The following is a 25,000-nucleotide window of genomic DNA, read 5'->3' on the forward strand; positions in this document are numbered from 1 at the left end:
GGGAAGACATTATTGTTGTTTAGTGCTGCAGAAGCATGAATAAAGAACAGCTTCTTCCCCAGGGCCATAACCATCCTGAACAGACTGCCCCATTGTCCCTCATAACTGCCTTCTCTTCGGTGCAATAACCCATTCCACCAACAAACCTGTTTTTTTTTTTTGTTTTTTTTTTTTCATGTATATATTCATTTCACACCATATTCATTGCACTTCTACATTTTTTATATTTTTATATATTTGCACATTGTTTTTCTAGCATGCACACATCGCACTGTATGGAATGGCCTCAATCTCGTTACCTTGCGTAATGACAATAAAGCTGATTCTGATTCTGATTCTGATTCTGATAAACAATGTCCATTTATTAAAGATTTTGTGTCTGAAAATGGGACATTTTTTTTTTTTAGAAAGTGCTAAAAAGTGCAATTTAGTAGGATTCTGTGCAAAAAAAAAAAATGCAGTAAATTGTTGAAAATGTACCCGTATTGTTCGGAGTATAAGACGCACCGGAGTATAAGTCGCACCTGCCGAAAATGCATAAGTCGCACTGGAGCCCGGCCAAACTATGAAAAAAACTGCGACTTATTGTCCGAAAAATACGGTATACCTAAAAAAAAGTGTTAAAAAGCAAAGCATTTGTGATAATTTAGTTGTAAACTGGGTGACCTAAAAATAGGCGCACAATTTCCACACTAATTTAGCTGGATTCTGTGAAAAAAATACAGTAATTTTTTTATTTTTTTAAATATATAATTTAGGGTTACTCTAAAAAGTGGTGAAAAGCGTCATTTTCAAAAATAATTTAGTAGTATTCAGTGCATAAAATATTTAGTATTTTTGGGAAATTTGACATAAGCTTAGGGTTACTTTAAAAAGTGTGGAAATGTGCAATTCAAGCGAGAATTTAATGGGTAAATGTGTAAAATAATATATTTCGTAATTTGTGGGAATCTGACATGTTTTTTAGTGTTACTCTAGAAAGTGCTAAGAATTGCAATTCCAGCAGGAATTAAGTAGGATTCGGTGCAAAAAAATATGCAGTCAATTGTTGAAAATGTACCGTATTTTTCGGAGTATAAGACGCACCGGAGTATAAGTCGCACCTGCCGAAAATGCATAAGTCGCACTGGCCAAACTATGAAAAAAACTGCGACTTATAGTCTGAAAAATACGGTATATATATTTTAATATTACCTAAAAAAAAGTGTTAAAAAGCAAAGAATTTGTGATAATTTAGTTGTAAACTGGGTGACCTAAAAATAGGCGCACAATTTCCACACTAATTTAGCTGGATTCTATGAAAAAAATACAGTAATTTTTTTAATTTTTTAAAATATATAATTTAGGGTTACTCTAAAAATTGGTAAAAAGCGTCATTTTCAAAAATAATTTAGTAGTATTCAGTGCATAAAATATTTAGTATTTTTGGGAAATTTGACATAAGCTTAGGATTACTTTAAAAAGTGTGGAAATTTGCAATTCAAGCGAGAATTTAATGGGTAAATGTGTAAAATAATATATTTCGTAATTTGTGGAAATCTGACATATTTTTTAGTGTTACTCTAGAAAGTGCAAAGAATTGCAATTTCAGCAGGAATTAAGTAGGATTCGGTGCAAAAAAATATGCAGTAAATTGTTGAAAATGTACCGTATTTTTCGGAGTATAAGTCGCACCGGAATATAAGTCGCATCTGCCAAAAATGCATAATTAAAAAAGGAAAAAAACATATATAAGTCGCACTGGAGCCCGGCCAAACTATGAAAAAAAACTGCGACTTATAGTACGAAAAATACGGTATATATATTTTAAGGTTACCTAAAAAAAAAAGTGTTAAAAAGCAAAGCATTTGTGATAATTTAGTTGTAAACTGTGGGTGACCTACAAATAGGCGTTAAAAAGCACAATTCCCGCACTAATTTAGCTGGATTCTGTGAAAAAAATACAGTAAGTTTTTTAATTTTTTAAAATATATAATTTAGGGTTACTCTAAAAAGTGGTAAAAAATGTCATTTTCTAAATAATTTAGTAGTATTCAGTGCATAAAATATTTAGTATTTTTGGGAAATTTGACATAAGCTTAGGGTTACTTTACAAAGTGTGGAAATTTGCAATTCAAGCGAGAATTTAATAGGTAAATGTGTAAAAAAATATTCCGTAATTTGTGGAAATCTGACATATTTTTTAGTGTTACTCTAGAAAGTGCTAAGAATTGCAATTTCAGCAGGAATTAAGTAGGATTCCGTGCAAAAAGTATTGAGTAAATTGTAGAAAATGTATATATTTTTAAGGTTACCTAAAAAAAAGTGTTAAAAAGCAAAGCATTTGTGATAATTTAGTTGTAAACTGTGGGTGACCTAAAAATAGGCGTTAAAAAGCACAATTACCGCACTAATTTAGCTGGATTCTGTGAAAAAAATACAGTAATTTTTTAATTTTTTTAAATATATAATTTAGGGTTACTCTAAAAAGTGTTAAAAAGCGTCATTTTCAAAAATAATTTAGTAGTATTCAGTGCATAAAATATTTAGAATTTTTGGGAAATTTGACATAAGCTTAGGGTTACTTTAAAAAATGAGGAAATTTGCAATTCAAGCGAGAATTTAATAGGTAAATGTGTAAAAAAATATTCCGTAATTTGTGGAAATCTGACATATTTTTTAGTGTTACTCTAGAAAGTGCTAAGAATTGCAATTTCAGCAGGAATTAAGTAGGATTCGGTGCAAAAAAATATGCAGTAAATTGTTGAAAATGTACCGTATTTTTCGGAGTATAAGTCGCACCGGAATATAAGTCGCATCTGCCAAAAATGCATAATAAAAAAGGAAAAAAACATATATAAGTCGCACTGGAGCCCGGCCAAACTATGAAAACAACTGCGACTTATAGTCCGAAAAATACGGTATATATATTTTAAGGTTACCTAAAAAAAAGTGTTAAAAAGCAAAGCATTTGTGATAATTTAGTTGTAAACTGTGGGTGACCTAAAAATAGGCGTTAAAGAGCAGAATTTCCACACTAATTTAGCTGGATTCTGTGAAAAAAATAGGGTATTTTTTTAAATTTTTTAAAATATATAATTTAGGGTTACTCTAAAAAGTGGTAAAAAATGTCATTTTCTAAATAATTTAGTAGTATTCAGTGCATAAAATATTTAGTATTTTTGGGAAATTTGACATAAGCTTAGGGTTACTTTAAAAAGTGTGGAAATTTGCAATTCAAACGAGAATTTAATGGGTAAATGTGTAAAATAATATATTCCGTAATTTGTGGAAATCTGACATGTTTTTTAGTGTTACTCTAGAAAGTGCTAAGAATTTCAATTTCAGCAGGAATTAAGTAGGATTCGGTGCAAAAAAATATGCAGTAAATTGTTGAAAATGTACCGTATTTTTCGGAGTATAAGTCGCACCGGAATATAAGTCGCATCTGCCAAAAATGCATAATAAAAAAGGAAAAAAACATATATAAGTCGCACTGGAGCCCGGCCAAACTATGAAAAAAACTGCGACTTATAGTACGAAAAATACGGTATATATATTTTAAGGTTACCTAAAAAAAAGTGTTAAAAAGAAAAGCATTTGTGATAATTTAGTTGTAAACTGTGGGTAACCTAAAAATAGGCGTTAAAAAGCACAATTTCCGCACTAATTTAGCTGGATTCTGTGAAAAAAATACAGTAATTTTTTTAATTTTTTAAAATATATAATTTAGGGTTACTCTAAAAAGTGGTAAAAAACGTCATTTTCTAAATAATTTAGTAGTTTTCAGTGCATAAAATATTTAGTATTTTTTGGAAATTTGACATCAGCTTAGGGTTACTTTAAAAAGTGGAAATTTGCAATTCAAGCGAGAATTTAATAGGTAAATGTGTAAAAAAATATTCCGTAATTTGTGGAAATCTGACCTATTTTTTAGTGTTAATCTAGAAAGTGCTAAGAATTGCAATTTCAGCAGGAATTAAGTAGGATTCCATGCAAAAAGTATTGAGTAAATTGTAGAAAATGTATATATTTTTAAGGTTACCTAAAAAAAAGTGTTAAAAAGCAAAGCATTTGTGATAATTTAGTTGTAAACTGTGGGTGACCTAAAAATAGGCGTTAAAAAGCACAATTTCCGCACTAATTTAGCTGGATTCTGTAAAAAAAAAATACTGTAATTTTTTTTAATTTTTTAAAATATATAAATTAGGGTTACTCTAAAAAGTGGTAAAAAATGTCATTTTCTAAATAATTTAGTAGTATTCAGTGCATAAAATATTTAGTATTTTTGGGAAATTTGACATAAGCTTAGGGTTACTTTAAAAAGTGTGGAAATTTGCAATTCAAGCGAGAATTTAATGGGTAAATGTGTAAAATAATATATTTCGTAATTTGTGGAAATCTGACATATTTTTTAGTGTTAATGTAGAAAGTGCAATGAATTGCAATTTCAGCAGGAATTAAGTAGGATTCCATGCAAAAAGTATTGAGTAAATTGTTGAAAGTGTATATATTTTTAAGGTTACCTAAAAAAAAGTGTTAAAAAGCAAAGCATTTGTGATAATTTAGTTGTAAACTGTGGGTGACCTAAAAATAGGCGTTAAAAAGCACAATTTCCGCACTAATTTAGCTGGATTCTGTGAAAAAAATACAGTTATTTTTTTATTTTTTTAAATATATAATTTAGGGTTACTCTAAAAAGTGGTGAAAAGCGTCATTTTCAAAAATAATTTAGTAGTATTCAGTGCATAAAATATTTAGTATTTTTGGGAAATTTGACATAAGCTTAGGGTTACTTTAAAAAGTGTGGAAATTTGCAATTCAAGCGAGAATTTAATAGGTAAATGTGTAAAATAATATATTCCGTAATTTGTGGAAATCTGACATGTTTTTTAGTGTTACTCTAGAAAGTGCTAAGAATTGCAATTTCAGCAGGAATTAAGTAGGATTCGGTGCAAAAAAATATGCAGTAAATTGTTGAAAATGTACCGTATTTTTCGGAGTATAAGTCGCACCGGAATATAAGTCGCATCTGCCAAAAATGCATAATAAAAAAGGAAAATAACTTATATAAGTCGCACTGGAGCCCGGCCAAACTATGAAAAAAACTGCGACTTATAGCCCGAAAAATACGGTATATATATTTTAAGGTTACCTAAAAAAAAGTGTTAAAAAGCAAAGCATTTGTGATAATTTTGTTGTAAACTGTGGGTGACCTAAAAGTAGGCGTTAAAAAGCACAATTTCCGCACTAATTTAGCTGGATTCTGTGAAAAAAATACAGTAATTTTTTTAATTTTTTTAAATATATAATTTAGGGTTACTCTAAAAAGTGGTAAAAAACGTCATTTTCTAAATAATTTAGTAGTATTCAGTGCATAAAATATTTAGTATTTTTGGGAAATTTGACATAAGCTTAGGGTTACTTTAAAAAGTGTGGAAATTTGCAATTCAAGCGAGAATTTAATAGGTAAATGTGTAAAATAATATATTTCGTAATTTGTGGAAATCTGACATATTTTTTAGTGTTACTCTAGAAAGTGCAAAGAATTGCAATTTCAGCAGGAATTAAGTAGGATTCGGTGCAAAAAAATATGCAGTAAATTGTTGAAAATGTACCGTATTTTTCGGAGTATAAGTCGCACCGGAATATAAGTCGCATCTGCCAAAAATGCATAATAAAAAAGGAAAAAAACATTAATAAGTCGCACTGGAGCCCGGCCAAACTATGAAAAAAAACTGCGACTTATAGTACGAAAAATACGGTATATATATTTTAAGGTTACCTAAAAAAAAGTGTTAAAAAGCAAAGCATTTGTGATAATTTAGTTGTAAACTGTGGGTGACCTAAAAATAGGCGTTAAAAAGCAGAATTTCCACACTAATTTAGCTGGATTCTGTGAAAAAATACAGTAATTTTTTTAATTTTTTTAAATATATAATTTAGGGTTACTCTAAAAAGTGGTAAAAAATGTCATTTTCTAAATAATTTAGTAGTATTCAGTGCATAAAATATTTAGTATTTTTGGGAAATTTGACATAAGCTTATGGTTACTTTAAAAAGTGTGGAAATTTGCAATTCAAGCGAGAATTTAATAGGTAAATGTGTAAAAAATATTCCGTAATTTGTGGAAATCTGACATGTTTTTTAGTGTTACTCTAGAAAGTGCTAAGAATTGCAATTTCAGCAGGAATTAAGTAGGATTCCGTGCAAAAAGTATTGAGTAAATTGTTGAAAATGTATATATATTTTAAGGTTACCTAAAAAAAAGTGTTAAAAAGCAAAGCATTTGTGATAATTTAGTTGTAAACTGGGTGACCTAAAAGTAGGCGTTAAAAAGCAAAATTTCCGCACTAATGTAGCTGGATTCTGAGAACAAAATACAGTAATTTTTTTATTTTTTTAAATATATAAATTAGGGTTACTCTAAAAAGTGGTAAAAAGTGTCATTTTCAAAAATAATTTAGTAGTATTCAGTGCATAAAATATTTAGAATTTTTGGGAAATTTGACATAAGCTTAGGGTTACTTTAAAAAGTGTGGAAATTTGCAATTCAAGCGAGAATTTAATAGGTAAATGTGTAAAAAAATATTCCGTAATTTGTTGAAATCTGACCTATTTTTTAGTGTTACTCTAGAAAGTGCTAAGAATTGCAATTTCAGCAGGAATTAAGTAGGATTCCGTGCAAAAAGTATTGAGTAAATTGTTGAAAATGTATATATTTTTAAGGTTACCTAAAAAAAAGTGTTAAAAAGCAAAGCATTTGTGATAATTTAGTTGTAAACTGTGGGTGACCTAAAAATAGGCGTTAAAAAGCACAATTTCCGCACTAATTTAGCTGGATTCTGTGAAAAAAATACAGTAATTAAAAATTTTTTTTTAAATATATAATTTAGGGTTACTCTAAAAAGTGGTAAAAAATGTCATTTACTAAATAATTTAGTAGTATTCAGTGCATAAAATATTTAGTATTTTTGGGAAATTTGACATAAGCTTAGGGTTACTTTAAAAAGTGTGGAAATTTGCAATTCAAGCGAGAATTTAATAGGTAAATGTGTAAAAAAATATTCCGTAATTTGTGGAAATCTGACATATTTTTTAGTGTTACTCTAGAAAGTGCTAAGAATTGCAATTTCAGCAGGAATTAAGTAGGATTCCGTGCAAAAAGTATTGAGTAAATTGTTGAAAATGTATATATTTTTAAGGTTACCTAAAAAAAAGTGTTAAAAAGCAAAGCATTTGTGATAATTTAGTTGTAAACTGGGTGACCTAAAAATAGGCGTTAAAAAGCACAATTTCCGCACTAATTTAGCTGGATTCTGTGAAAAAAATACAGTAATTAAAAATTTTTTTTTAAATATATAATTTAGGGTTACTCTAAAAAGTGGTAAAAAACGTCATTTACTAAATAATTTAGTAGTATTCAGTGCATAAAATATTTAGTATTTTTGGGAAATTTGACATAAGCTTAGGGTTACTTTAAAAAGTGTGGAAATTTGCAATTCAAGCGAGAATTTAATAGGTAAATGTGTAAAATAATATATTCCGTAATTTGTGGAAATCTGACATATTTTTTAGTGTTACTCTAGAAAGTGCTAAGAATTGCAATTTCAGCAGGAATTAAGTAGGATTCGGTGCAAAAAAATATGCAGTAAATTGTTGAAAATGTACCGTATTTTTCGGAGTATAAGTCGCACCGGAATATAAGTCGCATCTGCCAAAAATGCATAATTAAAAAAGGAAAAAAACATATATAAGTCGCACTGGAGCCCGGCCAAACTATGAAAAAAACTGCGACTTATAGTCCGAAAAATACGGTATATATATTTTAAGGTTACCTAAAAAAAAGTGTTAAAAAGCAAAGCATTTGTGATAATTTAGTTGTAAACTGTGGGTGACCTAAAAATAGGCGTTAAAAAGCAGAATTTCCGCACTAATTTAGCTGGATTCTGTGAAAAAAATACAGTTATTTTTTTTATTTTTTTTAAATATATAATTTAGGGTTACTCTAAAAAGTGGTAAAAAATTTAATTTTCTAAATAATTTAGTAGTATTCAGTGCATTTTTTCCATCAAGCATGGAGTGATAGTTTAACAACTTATAAACACATGCTTACCCTAGCTAAAGCTAAATATTACTCAAATCTCATCCACCTCAACAAAAATGATCCGAAATTTTTGTTTAGTACAGTAGCATCGCTAACCCAACAAGGGACTCCTCCCAGTAGCTCCACCCACTCAGCAGATGATTTTATGAATTTCTTTAATAAGAAAATTGAACTCATTAGAAAGGAGATTAAAGACAATGCATCGCAGCTACAACTGGGTTCTATTAACACAGATACGACTGTATCTACGAAGGATACCGCCCTCCAAAATAGTTTCTCTCTCTTTGATGAAATAACATTAGAGGAATTGTTAAGATGTGTCAATGGGACAAAACAAACAACATGTTTACTTGACCCATTTCCTGGGAAACTTATTAAGGAGCTTTTTGTATTATTAGGTCCATCAGTGCTAAATATTATAAACTTATCACTCTCCTCTGGCACTGTTCCACTAGCATTCAAAAAAGCGGTTATTCATCCTTTGCTCAAAAGACCTAACCTCGATCCTGACCTCATGGTAAACTACCGGCCGGTGTCCCACCTTCCGTTTATCTCGAAAATCCTCGAAAAAATTGTCGCACAGCAGCTAAATGAACACTTGGTGTCTAACAATCTCTGTGAACCTTTTCAATCCGGTTTCACGGCAAATCACTCTACGGAGACAGCCCTCGCAAAAATGACTAATGATCTACTGCTAACGATGGATTCTGATGCGTCATCTATGTTGCTGCTTCTTGATCTTAGCGCTGCTTTCGATACCGTCGATCATAATATTTTATTAGGGCGTATCAAAACACGTATTGGTATGTCAGACTTAGCCTTGTCGTGGTTTAACTCCTATCTTACTGACAGGATGCAATGCGTCTCCCATAACAATGTGACCTCGGACTATGTTAAGGTAACGTGCGGAGTCCCCCAAGGTTCGGTTCTTGGCCCTGCACTCTTTAGTATTTACATGCTGCCGCTAGGCGACATCATACGCAAATACGGTGTTAGCTTTCATTGCTATGCTGATGACAGCCAACTCTACATGCCCCTAAAGCTGACCAACACGCCGGATTGTAGTCAGCTGGAGGCGTGTCTTAATGAAATTAAACAATGGATGTCTGCTAACTTCTTGCAACTCAACACTAAGAAAACGGAAATGCTGATTATCGGTCCTGCTAAACACCGACATTTATTTGATAATACCACCTTAACATTTGACAACCAAACAATTACACAAAGCGACTCAGTAAAGAATCTGGGTATTATCTTCGACCCAACTCTCTCCTTTGAGTCACACATTAAGAGTGTTACTAAAACGGCCTTCTTTCATCTCCGTAATATCGCTAAAATTCGTTCCATTTTGTCCACTAGCGACGCTGAGATCATTATTCATGCGTTCGTTACGTCTCGTCTCGATTACTGTAACGTATTATTTTCGGGTCTCCCTATGTCTAGCATTAAAAAATTACAGTTGGTACAAAATGCGGCTGCTAGACTTTTGACAAGAACAAGAAAGTTTGATCATATTACGCCTATACTGGCTCACCTGCACTGGCTTCCTGTGCACTTAAGATGCGACTTTAAGGTTTTACTACTTACGTATAAAATACTACACGGTCTAGCTCCAGCCTATCTTACCGATTGTATTGTACCATATGTCCCGGCAAGAAATCTGCGTTCAAAGAACTCCGGCTTATTAGTGATTCCCAGAGCCCAAAAAAAGTCTGCGGGCTGTAGAGCGTTTTCTATTCGGGCTCCAGCACTATGGAATGCCCTCCCGGTAACAATTAGAGATGCTACCTCAGTAGAAACATTTAAGTCCCATCTTAAAACTCATTTGTATACTCTAGCCTTTGAATAGCCCCCCTTTTTTTAGACCAGTTGATCTGCCGTTTCTTTTCTTTTCTCCTCTGCTGCCCCCTATCCCTTGTGGAGGGGAAGACACACAGATCCGGTGGCCATGGATGGGGTGCTGGCTGTCCGGGGTCGGGACCCGGGGTGGACCGCTCGCCTGTATATTGGTTGGGAACATCTCTGCGCTGCTGACCCGTCTCCGCTCGGGATGGTTTCCTGCTGACCCCACTGTGGACTGGACTCTTACTGTTATGCTGGATCCACTATGGACTGGACTCTCACAATATTATGTTAGACCCACTCGACATCCATTGCATTCGGTCTCCCTAGAGGGGGGGGGTTACCCACATATGCGGTCCTCTCCAAGGTTTCTCATAGTCATTCACATCGACGTCCCACTGGGGTGAGTTTTTCCTTGCCCTTATGTGGGCTATACCGAGGATGTCGTTGTGGCTTGTGCAGCCCTTTGAGACACTTGTGATTTAGGGCTATATAAATAAACATTGATTGATTGATTGATTGATAAAATATTTAGTATTTTTGGGAAATTTGACATAAGCTTAGGGTTACTTTAAAAAGTGTGGAAATTTGCAATTCAAGCGAGAATTTAATAGGTAAATGTGTAAAATAATATATTCTGTAATTTGTGGAAATCTGACATGTTTTTTAGTGTTACTCTAGAAAGTGCAAAGAATTGCAATTTCAGCAGGAATTAAGTAGGATTCTGTGCAAAAAAATATGCAGTAAATTGTTGAAAATGTACCGTATTTTTCGGAGTATAAGTCGCACCGGAATATAAGTCGCATCTGCCAAAAATGCATAATAAAAAAGGAAAAAAACATATATAAGTCGCACTGGAGCCCGGCCAAACTATGAAAAAAAACTGCGACTTATAGTACGAAAAATACGGTATATATATTTTAAGGTTACCTAAAAAAAAGTGTTAAAAAGAAAAGCATTTGTGATAATTTAGTTGTAAACTGTGGGTAACCTAAAAATAGGCGTTAAAAAGCACAATTTCCGCACTAATTTAGCTGGATTCTGTGAAAAAAATAGGGTATTTTTTTAAATTTTTTAAAATATATAATTTAGGGTTACTCTAAAAAGTGGTAAAAAATGTCATTTTCTAAATAATTTAGTAGTATTCAGTGCATAAAATATTTAGTATTTTTGGGAAATTTGACATAAGCTTAGGGTTACTTTAAAAAGTGTGGAAATGTGCAATTCAAGTGAGAATTTAATGGGTAAATGTGTAAAATAATATATTTCGTAATTTGTGGAAATCTGACATGTTTTTTAGTGTTACTCTAGAAAGTGCAAAGAATTGCAATTTCAGCAGGAATTAAGTAGGATTCCATGCAAAAAGTATTGAGTAAATTGTTGAAAATGTATATATTTTTAAGGTTACCTAAAAAAAAGTGTTAAAAAGCAAAGCATTTGTGATAATTTAGTTGTAAACTGTGGGTGACCTAAAAATAGGCGTTAAAAAGCACAATTTCCGCACTAATTTAGCTGGATTCTGTGAAAAAAATACAGTAATTTTTAAATTTTTTTAAATATATAATTTAGGGTTACTCTAAAAAGTGTTAAAAAGCGTCATTTTCCAAAATAATTTAGTAGTATTCAGTGCATAAAATATTTAGAATTTTTGGGAAATTTGACATAAGCTTAGGGTTACTTTAAAAAATGAGGAAATTTGCAATTCAAGCGAGAATTTAATAGGTAAATGTGTAAAACAATATTCCGTAATTTGTGGAAATCTGACCTATTTTTTAGTGTTATTCTAGAAAGTGCTAAGAATTGCAATTTCAGCAGGAATTAAGTAGGATTCCGTGCAAAAAGTATTGAGTAAATTGTTGAAAATGTATATATTTTTAAGGTTACCTAAAAAAAAGTGTTAAAAAGCAAAGCATTTGTGATAATTTAGTTGTAAACTGTGGGTGACCTAAAAATAGGCGTTAAAAAGCACAATTTCCGCACTAATTTAGCTGGATTCTGTGAAAAAAAATACAGTATTTTATTTTATTTTTTTAAATATATAATTTATGGTTACTCTAAAAAGTGGTAAAAAGCGTCATTTTCAAAAATAATTTAGTAGTATTCAGTGCATAAAATATTTAGTATTTTTGGGAAATTTGACATAAGCTTAGGGTTACTTTAAAAAGTGTGGAAATTTGCACTTCAAGCGAGAATTTAATAGGTAAATGTGTAAAAAAATATTCCGTAATTTGTGGAAATCTGACATATTTTTTAGTGTTACTCTAGAAAGTGCTAAGAATTGCAATTTCAGCAGGAATTAAGTAGGATTCCGTGCAAAAAGTATTCAGTAAATTGTAGAAAATGTATATATTTTTAAGGTTACCTAAAAAAAAAGTGTTAAAAAGCAAAGCATTTGTGATAATTTAGTTGTAAACTGTGGGTGACCTAAAAATAGGCGTTAAAAAGCACAATGTCCGCACTAATTTAGCTGGATTCTTTGAAAACAATACAGTAATTTTTTTTAATTTTTTTAAATATATAAATTAGGGTTACTCTAAAATTTGGTAAAAAGCGTCATTTTCAAAAATAATTTAGTAGTATTCAGTGCATAAAATATTTAGTATTTTTGGGAAATTTGACATAAGCTTAGGGTTACTTTAAAAAGTGTGGAAATGTGCAATTCAAGCGAGAATTTAATAGGTAAATGTGTAAAAAAATATTCCGTAATTTGTGGAAATCTGACATATTTTTTAGTGTTACTCTAGAAAGTGCAATGAATTGCAATTTCAGCAGGAATTAAGTAGGATTCCATGCAAAAAGTATTGAGTAAATTGTTGAAAATGTATATATTTTTAAGGTTACCTAAAAAAAAGTGTTAAAAAGCAAAGCATTTGTGATAATTTAGTTGTAAACTGGGTGACCTAAAAATAGGCGTTAAAAAGCACAATTTCCGCACTAATTTAGCTGGATTCTGTGAAAAAAATACTGTAATTTTTTTTAATTTTTAAAAATATATAATTTAGGGTTACTCTAAAAAGTGGTAAAAAATGTCATTTTCTAAATAATTTAGTAGTATTCAGTGCATAAAATATTTAGTATTTTTGGGAAATTTGACATAAGCTTAGGGTTACTTTAAAAAGTGTGGTAATGTGCAATTCAAGCGAGAATTTAATAGGTAAATGTGTAAAATAATATATTTCGTAATTTGTGGAAATCTGACATATTTTTTAGTGTTACTCTAGAAAGTGCAAAGAATTGCAATTTCAGCAGGAATTAAGTAGGATTCCATGCAAAAAGTATTGAGTAAATTGCTGAAAATGTATATATTTTTAAGGTTACCTAAAAAAAAGTGTTAAAAAGCAAAGCATTTGTGATAATTTAGTTGTAAACTGTGGGTGACCTAAAAATAGGCGTTAAAAAGCAGAATTTCCACACTAATTTAGCTGGATTCTGTGAAAAAATACAGTAATTTTTTTAATTTTTAAAAATATATAATTTAGGGTTACTCTAAAAAGTGGTAAAAAATGTCATTTTCTAAATAATTTAGTAGTATTCAGTGCATAAAATATTTAGTATTTTTGGGAAATTTGACATAAGCTTAGGGTTACTTTAAAAAGTGTGGAAATTTGCAATTCAAGCGAGAATTTAATAGGTAAATGTGTAAAAAATATTCCGTAATTTGTGGAAATCTGACATGTTTTTTAGTGTTACTCTAGAAAGTGCTAAGAATTGCAATTTCAGCAGGAATTAAGTAGAGTTCCATGCAAAAAGTATTGAGTAAATTGTTGAAAATGTATATATTTTTAAGGTTACCTAAAAAAAAAGTGTTAAAAAGCAAAGCATTTGTGATAATTTAGTTGTAAACTGTGCGTGACCTAAAAATAGGCGTTAAAAAGCAGAATTTCCGCACTAATTTAGCTGGATTCTGTGAAAAAAATACAGTAATTTTTTTAATTTTTTAAAATATATAATTTAGGGTTACTCTAAAAAGTGGTAAAAAATGTCATTTTCTAAATAATTTAGTAGTATTCAGTGCATAAAATATTTAGTATTTTTGGGAAATTTGACATAAGCTTAGGGTTACTTTAAAAAGTGTGGAAATTTGCAATTCAAGCGAGAATTTAATAGGTAAATGTGTAAAATAATATATTCCGTAATTTGTGGAAATCTGACATATTTTTTAGTGTTACTCTAGAAAGTGCTAAGAATTGCAATTTCAGCAGGAATTAAGTAGGATTCCGTGCAAAAAGTATTGAGTAAATTGTTGAAAATGTATATATTTTTAAGGTTACCTAAAAAAAAGTGTTAAAAAGCAAAGCATTTGTGATAATTTAGTTGTAAACTGTGGGTGACCTAAAAATAGGCGTTAAAAAGCACAATTTCCGCACTAATTTTGCTGGATTCTGTGAAAAAAATACTGTAATTTTTTTTAATTTTTAAAAATATATAATTTAGGGTTACTCTAAAAAGTGGTAAAAAATGTCATTTTCTAAATAATTTAGTAGTATTCAGTGCATAAAATATTTAGTATTTTTGGGAAATTTGACATAAGCTTAGGGTTACTTTAAAAAATGAGGAAATTTGCAATTCAAGCGAGAATTTAATAGGTAAATGTGTAAAAAAATATTCCGTAATTTGTGGAAATCTGACATATTTTTTAGTGTTACTCTAGAAAGTGCTAAGAATTGCAATTTCAGCAGGAATTAAGTAGGATTCGGTGCAAAAAAATATGCAGTAAATTGTTGAAAATGTACCGTATTTTTCGGAGTATAAGTCGCACCGGAATATAAGTCGCATCTGCCAAAAATGCATAATAAAAAAGGAAAAAAACATATATAAGTCGCACTGGAGCCCGGCCAAACTATGAAAAAAAACTGCAACTTATAGTACGAAAAATACGGTATATATATTTTAAGGTTACCTAAAAAAAAGTGTTAAAAAGAAAAGCATTTGTGATAATTTAGTTGTAAACTGTGGGTGACCTAAAAGTAGGTGTTAAAAAGCAGAATTTCCACACTAATTTAGCTGGATTCTGTGAAAAAATACAGTAATTTGTTTAATTTTTTTAAATATATAATTTAGGGTTACTCTAAAAAGTGGTAAAAAATGTCATTTTCTAAATAATTTAGTAGTATTCAGTGCATAAAATATTTAGTATTTTTGGGAAATTTGACATAAGCTTAGGGTTACTTTAAAAAGTGTGGAAATTTGCAATTCAAACGAGAATTTAATGGGTAAATGTGTAAAATAATATATTCCGTAATTTGTGGAAATCTGACATGTTTTTTAGTGTTACTCTAGAAAGTGCTAAGAATTGCAATTTCAGCAGGAATTAAGTAGGATTCCGTGCAAAAAATATTCAGTAAATTGTTGAAAATGTATATATATTTTTAGGGTTACCTAAAAAAAAAAATACAGTAATTTCATAATTTTTTTTAACATATATTTTAAGGTTACTCTAAAAAGTGGTAAAAAGCGCCATTTTCAAAATAATTTAGTAGGATTCAGTGCGTAAAGTATTTTGTATTTTTGGGAAATTTGACATAAGCTTAGGGTTACTTTAAAAAGTGTGGAAATTCGCAATTCAAGCGAGAATTTAATAGGTAAATGTGTAAAAAAATATTCCGTAATTTGTGGAAATCTGACATATTTTTTAGTGTTACTCTAGAAAGTGTTAAAAAGTGCAATTTCAGCAAGAACTTAGTAGGATTCTGTGCAAAAAAATATTCAGTAAATTGTTAAAAATATTTAAAAATATTTAAAATGTTTAGAGATACCTAAAAAAACATTGAAAAGCACAACATTTGTGATAATTTAGTAGTACTTTGTGGGTGACCTAAAAATAAGTGTTGAAAAGCACAACTTCTGCAATAATGTAGCTGGATTCTAAGAAAAAAAATACAGTAATTTGAGCATTTTTTTTAAACATATGTTTTAGGGTTACTCTAAAAAGTGTTAAAAAGTGTCATTTTCAAAATAATTTAGTAAGATTCAGTGTATAAAATATTTAGTATTTTTGGGAAATTTGACATAAGCTTAGGGTTACTTTAAAAAGTGTGAAAATTCGCCATTTCAGCGAGAATTTAATAGGTAAAAATGTTCAGTGATTTGTGGAAATCTGACATATTTTGTAGTAGAAATGTGATATATTTCTAAGGTTACCTGGAAAAAAAAGTTTTGCATTTATTTAGTATAATTCTGTGCAAAAAATAGCAGTAATTTGAGAAAATGTTACATATTTTTAGGTTATTAAAATAAGTGTTAAAAAGTGCCTTTTGACTGCAATTTAGTTTGATTTTTTATATTCAGTAATTTGTGGAAATTTTATGAAAAAAAGTGCTAAAAGAAAATTTTTGCTAGAATTTACTCGGATTCTGTGTAAATAAATGCAGTAATTTGTGGAATTTTAATGAAAAAAAGTGTTAAAAGAAAATGTTTGCTAGAATTTACTCGGATTCTGTGTAAATAAATGCAGTAATTTGTGGAAATTTGATATATTTTTAAGGTTACGTGGGAATTTTTTTTTTAAATTATGCATTTATTTAGTTGAATTCGGTGCAAAAAATAGCAGTAATTTGAGGAAATGTTACATATTTTTAGGTTATTAAAAGAAGTGTTAAAAAGTGCCTTTTGCTGCAATTTAGTTTGATTTAATACAAAAAATATTCAGATATTTGTGGAAATTAGAGCTGTTTTTAGGTTATTTGAAAAGTGTCATTTTGACTTGATTTTATTGCAAAAAATATGGATTTTTTGGGTGGGAATTCAAAATATTTTAGGTAACATAACAATGCAATTAAAAATAAAAGAAGATTACTAGGTGGAAATTTTACACATTTTTAGGGGTACCTAAAATGAGATTTTTTACAATAATTTAGGAAGATTTCATACATTCGTGAATTAGTAATGTGAGAATGACATAAAAAAAAAAAGTGTGGAAATTGGCATTTTCAGCAAGAATTTAATAGGTAAATGTGCAAAAAATATTCAGTAATTTGTGGAAATTTAATGAAAAAAAGTGTTGAAAGAAAATGTTTGCTAGAATTTACTCGGATTCTGTGTAAATAAATGCAGTAATTTGTGGAAATTTAATGAAAAAAAGTTTTAAAAGAAAATGTTTGCTACAATTTACGCGGATTCTGTGTAAATAAATGCAGTAATTTGTGGAAATTTGATATATTTTCAAGGTTACTTGGGAAAAAAAAGTAAAAAATTATGCATTTATTTAGTAGAATTCTGTGCAAAAAATAGCAGTAATTTGAGGAAATGTTACATATTTTTAGGTTATTAAAAGAAGTGTTAAAAAGTGTCTTTTGCTGCAATTTAGTTTGATTTAATACAAAAAATATTCAGATATTTGTGGAAATTAGAGCTGTTTTTAGGTTATTTGAAAAGTGTCATTTTGACTTGATTTTATTGCAAAAAATATGGATTTTTTTGGGTGGGAATTCAAAATATTTAACATAAAAATGCAATTAAAAATAAAAGAAGATTACTAGGTGGAAATTTTACACATTTTTAGGGGTACCTAAAATGATATTTTTTACAATAATTTAGGAAGATTTCATACATTCGTGAATTAGTAATGTGAGAATGACATAAAAAAAATTAAAAAATTAAAAATACACCACATTTTCAACAAATGTGTGCACTTTTTGCACAAAAATATTTTTTAAATTGTGCATTAAATGGGTTTAAATGAATTAAAGTCGCCATAAGGAATGTCTGCGTTTTGTTTTTTGCTCCTTGGGACCCCCTAAAGAATAATAAACAATTGTTTTCTAGACTGAACTTGGCACACGCATGGACAGTAATGTATGGAAGCTGTTGCCAACACAAAAAAGTGTGGACATTGGCATTTTCAGCAAGAATTTAATAGGTAAATGTGCAAAAAATATTCAGTAATTTGTGGAAATTTTATGAAAAAAAGTGCTAAAAGAAAATTTTTGCTAGAATTTACTTGGATTCTGTGTAAATAAATGCAGTTTTTGTGGAAATTTAATGAAAAAAAGTGTTAAAAGAAAATGTTTGCTAGAATTTACTCGGATTCTGTGTAAATAAATGCAGTAATTTGTGGAAATTTGATATATTTTTAAGGTTACGTGGGAATTTTTTTTTTTAATTATGCATTTATTTAGTTGAATTCTGTGCAAAAAATAGCAGTAATTTGAGGAAATGTTACATATTTTTAGGTTATTAAAAGAAGTGTTAAAAAGTGTCTTTTGCTGCAATTTAGTTTGATTTAATACAAAAAATATTCAGATATTTGTGGAAATTAGAGCTGTTTTTAGGTTATTTGAAAAGTGTCATTTTGACTTGATTTTATTGCAAAAAATATGGATTTTTTGGGTGGGAATTCAAAATATTTAACATAAAAATGCAATTAAAAATAAAAGAAGATTACTAGGTGGAAATTTTACACATTTTTAGGGGTACCTAAAATGAGATTTTTTACAATGATTTAGGAAGATTTCATACATTCGTGAATTAGTAATGTGAGAATGACATAAAAAAAAATTAAAAATTAAAAAATACACCACATTTTCAACAAATGTGTGCACTTTTTGCACAAAAATATTTTTTAAATTGTGCATTAAATGGGTTTAAATGAATTAAAGTCGCCATAAGGAATGTCTGCGTTTTGTTTTTTGCTCCTTGGGACCCCCTAAAGAGTAATAAACAATTGTTTTCTAGACTGAACTTGGCACACGCATGGACAGTAATGTATGGAAGCTGTTGCCAACACAAAAAAAGTGTGGACATTGGCATTTTCAGCAAGAATTTAATAGGTAAATGTGCAAAAAATATTCAGTAATTTGTGGAAATTTTATGAAAAAAAGTGTTAAAAGAAAATGTTTGCTAGAATTTACTCGGATTCTGTGTAAATAAATGCAGTAATTTGTGGAAATTTAATGAAAAAAGTGTTAGAAGAAAATGTTTGCTAGAATTTACTCGGATTCTGTGTAAATAAATGCAGTAATTTGTGGAAATTTTATATATTTTTAAGGTTAATATTCAGTAATTTGTGGAAATTTTATGAAAAAAAGTGTTAAAAGAAAACGTTTGCTAGAATTTACTCGGATTCTGTGTAAATAAATGTAGTAATTTGTGGAAATTTAATGAAAAAAAGTGTTAAAAGAAAATGTTTGCTAGAATTTACGCGGATTCTGTGTAAATAAATGCAGTAATTTGTGGAAATTTGATATATTTTTAAGGTTACGTGGGAATTTTTTTTTTTAATTATGCATTTATTTAGTTGAATTCTGTGCAAAAAATAGCAGTAATTTGAGGAAATGTTACATATTTTTAGGTTATTAAAAGAAGTGTTAAAAAGTGTCTTTTGCTGCAATTTAGTTTGATTTAATACAAAAAATATTCAGATATTTGTGGAAATTAGAGCTGTTTTTAGGTTATTTGAAAAGTGTCATTTTGACTTGATTTTATTGCAAAAAATATGGATTTTTTGGGTGGGAATTCAAAATATTTTAGGTAACATAAAAAAGCAATTAAAAATAAAAGAAGATTACTAGGTGGGAATTTTACACATTTTTAGGGGTACCTAAAATGATATTTTTTACAATAATTTAGGAAGATTTCATACATTCGTGAATTAGTAATGTGAGAATGACATTAAAAAAATAAAAAATTAAAAAATACACCACATTTTCAACAAATGTGTGCACTTTTTGCACAAAAATATTTTTTAAATTGTGCATTAAATGGGTTTAAATGGATTAAAGTCGCCATAAGGAATGTCTGTGTTTTGTTTTTTGCTCCTTGGGACCCCCTAAAGAATAATAAACAATTGTTTTCTAGACTGAACTTGGCACACGCATGGACAGTAATGTATGGAAGCTGAAAAAAAAGTGTGGACATTGGCATTTTCAGCAAGAATTTAATAGGTAAATGTGCAAAAAATATTCAGTAATTTGTGGAAATTTTATGAAAAAAAGTGCTAAAAGAAAATTTTTGCTAGAATTTACTCGGATTCTGTGTAAATAAATGCAGTTTTTGTGGAAATTTAATGAAAAAAAGTGTTAAAAGAAAATGTTTGCTAGAATTTACTCGGATTCTGTGTAAATAAATGCAGTAATTTGTGGAAATTTGATATATTTTTAAGGTTACGTGGGAATTTTTTTTTTTAATTATGCATTTATTTAGTTGAATTCTGTGCAAAAAATAGCAGTAATTTGAGGAAATGTTACATATTTTTAGGTTATTAAAAGAAGTGTTAAAAAGTGTCTTTTGCTGCAATTTAGTTTGATTTAATACAAAAAATATTCAGATATTTGTGGAAATTAGAGCTGTTTTTAGGTTATTTGAAAAGTGTCATTTTGACTTGATTTTATTGCAAAAAATATGGATTTTTTTGGGTGGGAATTCAAAATATTTAACATAAAAATGCAATTAAAAATAAAAGAAGATTACTAGGTGGAAATTTTACAAATTTTTAGGGGTACCTAAAATGAGATTTTTTTTACAATAATTTAGGAAGATTTCATACATTCGTGAATTAGTAATGTGAGAATGACATAAAAAAAAAGGGTGGAAATTGGCATTTTCAGCAAGAATTTAATAGGTAAATGTGCAAAAAATATTCAGTAATTTGTGGAAATTTAATGAAAAAAAGTGTTGAAAGAAAATGTTTGCTAGAATTTACTCGGATTCTGTGTAAATAAATGCAGTAATTTGTGGAAATTTAATGAAAAAAAGTTTTAAAAGAAAATGTTTGCTACAATTTACGCGGATTCTGTGTAAATAAATGCAGTAATTTGTGGAAATTTGATATATTTTTAAGGTTACTTGGGAAAAAAAAGTAAAAAATTATGCATTTATTTAGTAGAATTCTGTGCAAAAAAATAGCAGTAATTTGAGGAAATGTTACATATTTTTAGGTTATTAAAAGAAGTGTTAAAAAGTGCCTTTTGCTGCAATTTAGTTTGATTTAATACAAAAAATATTCAGATATTTGTGGAAATTAGAGCTGTTTTTAGGTTATTTGAAAAGTGTCATTTTGACTTGATTTTATTGCAAAAAATATGGATTTTTTGGGTGGGAGTTCAAAATATTTTAGGTAACATAATGCAATTAAAAATAAAAGAAGATACTAGGTGGGAATTTTACACATTTTTAGGGGTACCTAAAATTATATTTTTTACAATAATTTAGGAAGATTTCATACATTCGTGAATTAGTAATGTGAGAATGACATTAAAAAAATAAAAAATTAAAAAATACACCACATTTTCAACAAATGTGTGCACTTTTTGCACAAAAATATTTTTTAAATTGTGCATTAAATGGGTTTAAATGAATTAAAGTCGCCATAAGGAATGTCTGCGTTTTGTTTTTTGCTCCTTGGGACCCCCTAAAGAATAATAAACAATTGTTTTCTAGATTAAACTTGGCACACGCATGGACAGTAATGTATGGAAGCTGTTGCCAACACAAAAAAGTGTGGACATTGGCATTTTCAGCAAGAATTTAATAGGTAAATGTGCAAAAAATATTCAGTAATTTGTGGAAATTTTATGAAAAAAAGTGTTAAAAGAAAATGTTTGCTAGAATTTACTCGGATTCTGTGTAAATAAATGCAGTAATTTGTGGAAATTTGATATATTTTTAAGGTTACGTGGGAAAAAAAAGTAAAAATTATGCATTTATTTAGTAGATTTCTGTGCAAAAAATAGCAGTAATTTGAGGAAATGTTACATATTTTTAGGTTATTAAAAGAAGTGTTAAAAAGTGCCTTTTGCTGCAATTTAGTTTGATTTAATACAAAAAATATTCAGATATTTGTGGAAATTAGAGCTGTTTTTAGGTTATTTGAAAAGTGTCATTTTGACTTGATTTTATTGCAAAAAATATGGATTTTTTGGGTGGGAATTCAAAATATTTAACATAAAAATGCAATTAAAAATAAAAGAAGATTACTAGGTGGAAATTTTACAAATTTTTAGGGGTACCTAAAATGAGATTTTTTTTTACAATAATTTAGGAAGATTTCATACATTCGTGAATTAGTAATGTGAGAATGACATAAAAAAAAAAAGTGTGGAAATTGGCATTTTCAGCAAGAATTTAATAGGTAAATGTGCAAAAAATATTCAGTAATTTGTGGAAATTTAATGAAAAAAAGTGTTGAAAGAAAATGTTTGCTAGAATTTACTCGGATTCTGTGTAAATAAATGCAGTAATTTGTGGAAATTTAATGAAAAAAAGTTTTAAAAGAAAATGTTTGCTACAATTTACGCGGATTCTGTGTAAATAAATGCAGTAATCTGTGGAAATTTGATATATTTAAGGTTACTTGGGAAAAAAAAGTAAAAATTATGCATTTATTTAGTAGAATTCTGTGCAAAAAATAGCAGTAATTTGAGGAAATGTTACATATTTTTAGGTTATTAAAAGAAGTGTTAAAAAGTGTCTTTTGCTGCAATTTAGTTTGATTTAATACAAAAAAATATTCAGATATTTGTGGAAATTAGAGCTGTTTTTAGGTTATTTGAAAAGTGTCATTTTGACTTGATTTTATTGCAAAAAATATGGATTTTTTTGGGTGGGAATTCAAAATATTTAACATAAAAATGCAATTAAAAATAAAAGAAGATTACTAGGTGGAAATTTTACACATTTTTAGGGGTACCTAAAATGAGATTTTTTTTACAATGATTTAGGAAGATTTCATACATTCGTGAATTAGTAATGTGAGAATGACATAAAAAAAAAAAAGTGTGGAAATTGGCATTTTCAGCAAGAATTTAATAGGTAAATGTGCAAAAAATATTCAGTAATTTGTGGAAATTTAATGAAAAAAAGTGTTGAAAGAAAATGTTTGCTAGAATTTACTCGGATTCTGTGAAAATAAATGCAGTAATTTGTGGAAATTTAATGAAAAAAAGTTTTAAAAGAAAATGTTTGCTACAATTTACGTGGATTCTGTGTAAATAAATGCAGTAATTTGTGGAAATTTGATATATTTTTAAGGTTACTTGGGAAAAAAAAGTAAAAAATTATGCATTTATTTAGTAGAATTCTGTGCAAAAAAATAGCAGTAATTTGAGGAAATGTTACATATTTTTAGGTTATTAAAAGAAGTGTTGAAAAGTGCCTTTTTCTGCAATTTAGTTTGATTTAATACAAAAAATATTCAGATATTTGTGGAAATTAGAGCTGTTTTTAGGTTATTTGAAAAGTGTCATTTTGACTTGATTTTATTGCAAAAAATATGGATTTTTTTGGGTGGGAATTCAAAATATTTTAGGTAACATAATGCAATTAAAAATAAAAGAAGATTACTAGGTGGGAATTTTACACATTTTTAGGGGTACCTAAAATAAGATTTTTTACAATAATATAGGAAGATTTCATACATTCGTGAATTAGTAATGTGAGAATGACATAAAAAAAACAAAAAAAAATTAAAAAATACACCACATTTTCAACAAATGTGTGCACTTTTTGCACAAAAATATTTTTTAAATTGTGCATTAAATGGGTTTAAATGAATTAAAGTCGCCATAAGGAATGTCTGCGTTTTGTTTATTGCTCCTTGGGACCCCCTAAAGAATAATAAACAATTGTTTTCTAGACTGAACTTGGCACACGCATGGACAGTAATGTATGGAAGCTGAAAAAAAAGTGTGGACATTGGCATTTTCAGCAAGAATTTAATAGGTAAATGTGCAAAAAATATTCAGCAATTTGTGGAAATTTTATGAAAAAAAGTGTTAAAAGGACCTTTTTGCTAGAATTTACTCGGATTCTGTGTAAATAAATGCAGTAATTTGTGGAAATTTGATATATTTTTAAGGTTACTTGCAAAAAAAAAGTACAAATTTTGTATTAATTTAGTAAAATTCTGTGCAAAAAATATACAGTAATTTGAGAAAATGTTACATATTTTTAGGTTATTAAAATAAGTGCTAACAAGTGTCTTTTGACTGCAATTTATTTTTGATTTAATACAAAAAATATTCAGATATTTGTGGAAATTGCAGCTATTTTCAGGTTATTTGAAAAGTATCATTTTGACTTGATTTTATTGCAAAAAATGTGGATTTTTTGGGTGGGAATTCTAAATATTTTAGGTAACATAAAAATGCAATTATAAAAAAATAAAGTCAGATTTTTACAATAATTTAGGAATATTTCATACATTCGTGAATTAGTAATGTGAGAATGACAAAAAAATAAAAAATACACCACATTTTCAACAAATGTGTGCACTTTTTGCACAGATTTTTTTTTTTAATTGTGCATTAGATGTGTCTGTTGAAGTAGAAGTAGTAGAATCTTTCAATGAATCCTCAATTATTAGCCTTTGGCCATCTTGCTTCGTTAAAGTCGCCATAAGAAATGTCTGCGTTTTGTTTTTTGCTCCTTGGGACCCCCTAAAGAATAATAAACAATTGTTTTCTAGACTGGACAGTAATGTATGGAATGCCGTTGCCAACACAAACTAAAAGGTGTCCTGGCTGGTCCACTGGTTGCAGATATGGAAAGACAGGTTGTGAAGGGTTGGCATAGCAACAAAATTGATGGTTTTGGCGCTTTAAGGTCAAGTGGTTCCATAATGTTGCTTTAAATGCAATATTTGGGCCCTTGTTACTACCTTGACGTCTCCTTAACTTCTGCGCTGTTTCCCGCACCTCATTACAGCCAAGACGGCTCGTAATTATCGTCTAAAAGGCCGCCGACATCCACCCCGACGATTTCAAAGTCGACATTTTTATCCTATTTATCAACGCACCAGCCTCCGAGTGCAACCCGCTTGTCGACTCGCAATTAAGGCAATTTGGTCGGAATACGTAACGATGTCATTAGCATTCGCCGGCTCAAATTAGCGAGCGCGTCTGAAAGGTCAGTTGGGCGTTTTTCCAGTCGGCTGGAGATCGGCAGGACAGAAAAGTGGAGGAAAAGATGGACAATTAGCGCGGTGAGCGGCCGCCTGCTTGCCAGGGACTGACATATGAAGTAACTGCGTGTCACTCGGCCTCAGTGTCTGGAAGTTTGGGCCACTGCGAGGAAGTGGCGCTCACTGTGGCGGCATGCAGCGCCAAGGAGGGAGGCGGTGATAGTAGGAGAGATAAA

At 29.4% G+C, this 25,000-nt stretch overlaps 1 protein-coding gene across 1 annotated transcript in view; it reads right to left on the minus strand.

Moving 5' to 3' along the window:
• Positions 1 to 25,000, minus strand: part of foxp2 (forkhead box P2) — a 476,912-nt gene that overhangs the window by 39,696 nt on the left and 412,216 nt on the right. The gene's annotated exons all lie outside the window — the stretch shown is intronic.

Source organism: Nerophis lumbriciformis, linkage group LG05 (assembly GCF_033978685.3).
Source record: "Nerophis lumbriciformis linkage group LG05, RoL_Nlum_v2.1, whole genome shotgun sequence".
Classification (NCBI taxonomy): Eukaryota; Metazoa; Chordata; class Actinopteri; order Syngnathiformes; family Syngnathidae; genus Nerophis; species Nerophis lumbriciformis.